Raw genomic sequence first — 4,269 nt, 5'->3', positions numbered from 1 at the left:
TTTGTACAATCATCAATAAAGGTGATAGAATATATATATCCACTTCTTGTAGGAATCGCCTTCAAATCACATACATCAATGTGAATTAAATCAAGCGGTTCGTTTATTCTTTTAACCGATTTAAAATGCTTTTTAGTAAGTTTGGATTTAATGCACTTGTTGCACTTAGAATCTGAGTCAATGAGGAATGTTGGCATACCCTTTAATTTAATTAAATGTCTGATTGAATTAAAGTTGACATGTTCGAATCGCGCGTGCCACATGCCACAATTAGATAACTTAAGCATATAAACGGAAGATTTACTCTTATTCATTTCGTTTTTCGTAACTACAACATTGATTTTAAACATGGCATTAAGGGCATACGCTTTGTCTACAAACATTCCACATTTGGTCAACGTAACCTTATCAGATTCTATCACTACACGAAATCCAAACTTGTTGAGCAGCCACCCTGACATAAGATTCTTGCTAATCTCGGCCACATACAGCGTGCTTCTCAACTTGAGCTCCAAAAATGAACTTCAAAATCACATCACCTTCACCCTTGATGCTAATTGTAGCTACATTCCCCATGTACAACTTCTCATCACCAGCAACCTTTCTGAATGTGGAGAACAACCTCTTTGAATGTGGAGAAAAGAGTCTTGTCATCATAGACGTGGATGGTTGCTCCCGTGTCTTTACCCGCTCTGTTGGTCCAACAATGTTGACTTATGCGATCAACGCCGAGAACTCTGTTATCATGGTGCATAAAGGACCATTATCTACTTCCATCATATACGCCCACCACGCTTGGGCTCCTTGTATTGTCCTGCACCGTGACCCATCTCGTTATATTTGCGACATTTTCTTTGGAATGGTGGAGGCTTCTTTTTCACAACCCCTTCCTTGACTCAAAGGTTATTCACTTTGCCTATACCGATTTTATCCTTGTTCTCTCGTGACAATTGTCCGTATTCGTCAACATTTGCCTTGGCAGCGGCATAGGCACATGGGTGTCAATTGAGCAATCATGTTGCCTTCTTCTATCTGAAGACAAGATCCTCCATGGTCATTTCCTTTCGTTTATGCTTAAGGTAGTTTTTGAATTCTACCCACGAAGGAGGCAGCTTTTCAATGATCACTGCCACTTGAAAAGTCTCACGAAGGGTCATCCCCTCCGCGTGGATATCACGAAGTATAACTTGTAACTTTTGGACTTTGTTGATCACAGTCTTGTTAACAATCATTTTGAAATCCAAGAAACGGACCCCAACAAATTTCTTTATTCTGGCATCCTCCGTTTTATACTTGCGGTCTAAAGACTCACATAGTTCTTTGGTAGTATAAATTCCACAGTACACGTTATACAACAAGTCCACGAGGCCATTCAACACATAGTTGCGGCATTGAAAATCTGAGTGCTTCCACGCCTCTATCGCTTTGACAACTTGACTGGCTGCCCCTTCGACACTTGTCACACATGCAAGTTGATGCTTATCCTCAACTAATCAATCAAAGCGTCAAATTATGCCCGTCGCCTTTCGTCCGAGCCGAGCCCATGCCCAGGCGCGTGCGGCTCTGGTGCTCCGCACCTTTGCTAGTGCCACTTAATGTATCTTATCATACAAGAATATAATCTTGTGAGCCCTACTTCTTATAAGACACTTACAAGTTTATTATTCTACCAATGTGGGACAAATTCATTTGCTCATTTTACCAATATATAAGTTCTTAACTACACATTTTAGAGTAATTATATCACATTTATCTTTATTCTTTGAATGCGTTAATAATGTATTTATAAGTATCAAATACATATAAATTAATTAGGTCCAAAATTTTCCAACAAGAACTTGTGTTCATGTGTGGCTTTGAAGCGAAAGAAGCTTTTAGAGTACAACCATCGGCTGTTTGGTAATTGATACACCTATTTACTTAATGTACACAAATCCTTATAGAAGTTTATATTCAATGCTTCTGCTGATTTATCCTTCAACAAAGAGTTCTGGCGGTTTTCCTTATCACCTTAATTGTCGAACTTGTGGAAGAATTGGAGCGAGATGATTTTCAAAAATAAGTGGCCCCGGGAAGTTCTAATATAGGAGACGATCAAGAAAGATTCCTCTATTTGGTTCAATTCAATGCTACCATTAATCTTTTGTAATTTCTGTATTCCTTTTTTATGTTCTGTTTGAATCGTGTTTGGTTCCACATTTCGTGCGCACATTTTTGGCTCTTGTTTATAACATTTGGCCGTTAAAAATAGTGTCAATAAACGAGAGGTCTTGTTTATATAATTCGTTAACTTAGATCTTTTTTCGGTTAGCTATTACAGTATGTCATTTTAACATTTTGATTTTGCTAATTTTATTGTTATGATGTTAATCGTCATTTAAAAAATTGTTTATATAATTCGTTCAACACTTTTTTTTAAACTCATATAGGGCACTTGAATCTTCAAGAACAACCATCACCATAAAAACAGACGTAATCCTTTTAATCAACTCTAAAAAGTAAATAACGAGAAGACATGAACATAAGGGTTTGATAATGAAATCATAGATTGAACCAAATTAACTGATCTGATTTGATTTTACGATTAGATAGTTTGTTCTTACATGCAGCATAAAAGAAAAGGGTAAAAAAGTAACATAGCCTTTTTTTATAGATGACAAAAATCAATCACAAGACAAGCAGCTACGCCCACTCACTAACAAAATTATACTTGTATCCCTCAATCATCAATGTATCACTTATTAAAATTACATGAATATTAAAGTTATTAATTTTGCTTTTATATCAATCAAGTATTTAAGAAGAATATTGAATCTAGAGACACCGTCCCCCGTATCCTGTGTTTCTAAATAACACTTGCTTTATATCATCCGGCTTTAATATTAGTCTTTGCTCCATTACCTATTAATCACAAGTTGGTTAGTTTAGTTGAATAATTTGTTTATTTATGATTGAAAGAAAGTGTTGAAAATTCCCAAAGTTTCCCTTTCAAAGAGAGCGATTCCGTGTACGCTCCCACAATCAAGAGTTTTAAAAATGTCTCCTCTAAACACGTCGTTGCCGTTGTTTTTTCTACTCACCCGAGGCGCCTGGCCTTCAATCAAATAACCCTAGATGGCCCCAAACAGATCGTCCCAAACAAGATTGATGAACAAAACAGGTCGTCCAGATGAGCTTGTAAATAGGTAGTCTCAATGAGTTTGTAAACAAATCGCCCCAACGACTTAGTATAGACAAGTTATCCGACTAGTTTTGTTGAACAATAGGTCATACGGTGAGTTATTAATAGCACGTGGTGCCTGCTTATCGGCCCTACAAACACGCAGTCCAGTCTTAAAAACATGCCACTGACGACGTGTTTGGCAAGAACATTTCTGGAACTCTTGATTTGTGTAATATAAACGGAATCTCTCTATGCAAAAACGACATTTTTGGAATTTTCCCAATAGAGTATTATCATACCTCTTGACAAGACGCATGCATGGTGAAATCATTGAAGCAACTTACAACACATTCGTGAATATGGAGGCCCAATGCTTCAAGTGTTGACATTGTTGATATTAGCAGCTCTGGTTTACCACTACAGCATACTTGCACACGTGTGTCTGTATTTCTCCTCTCTACATCAAACTAAACCCACAACATATTCTTTTCTTTTAAGATACATAATATATAATATATTTTAGAATTCATGTTTCTTTGTATACTTTTTTTTCCAGATACATAAGTTTTGATTACATCGAAACAGAAGGCAGGCGGGCAACAAGCTGCGCCGCTACCCCCTTTTTGAATTGCATATATATTAATTAGCTAGTAAATCATAATTATAAAGCACATATATATACCTTTGGTGAATTTCTGATAAATATATCTTTGAGTTGTGCAGACAACTGAAGATCATTGGAGGTACTCATATTATCCATATCCATTTGTTGTTGCATATGTTTGATTTTCTCAATCAACTCCTTCATGTAGTCTATTGTGTCTGCCAGTATGGATGTCCTGTCCATCTTAATTTACATTACAAAAAGATAGATTATTAATCTATATGTATATATTCTTTTAAACATCATTAAAAATATATTAAGGTGTTTCCTCAATGTTTTAAGTCCTCCGATGAAAATAGGTGTAAATTTAATAGAAAGTTAACCATGAGTGAGTTAGTCATTAAAAAAAGTTATTTTTAACATATTAGGAAATATGCATTTTTTTTGGCCCCTCGAGACATTAAGATTTGGTTCCGCTTAACCAAGAGAGAGTTTCTTTTAA

The 4,269-nt window shown here is 36.0% G+C and overlaps 1 long non-coding RNA gene across 1 annotated transcript; it reads right to left on the bottom strand.

Moving 5' to 3' along the window:
- Positions 1 to 2,827: 2,827 nt before the first annotated feature.
- Positions 2,828 to 4,011, bottom strand: LOC143533043 (uncharacterized). Its single transcript, XR_013135291.1, has 3 exons — positions 3,846 to 4,011; positions 3,463 to 3,630; positions 2,828 to 2,901 (listed from the first exon to the last, which is right to left on the bottom strand). It is a non-coding gene; the product is annotated as an uncharacterized LOC143533043 (long non-coding RNA).
- Between the last annotated feature and the right edge of the window lie 258 nt (positions 4,012 to 4,269).

The sequence above is a fragment of the Bidens hawaiensis genome, unplaced genomic scaffold, assembly GCF_021521415.1.
Source record: "Bidens hawaiensis isolate Kalapana, Puna unplaced genomic scaffold, B.hawaiensis_p1.1 tig00000055_1, whole genome shotgun sequence".
Lineage (NCBI taxonomy): Eukaryota > Viridiplantae > Streptophyta > Magnoliopsida > Asterales > Asteraceae > Bidens > Bidens hawaiensis.
Note: the sequence above shows the minus strand (reverse complement) of the source record. Positions and strands in the feature narration are given on the sequence as shown.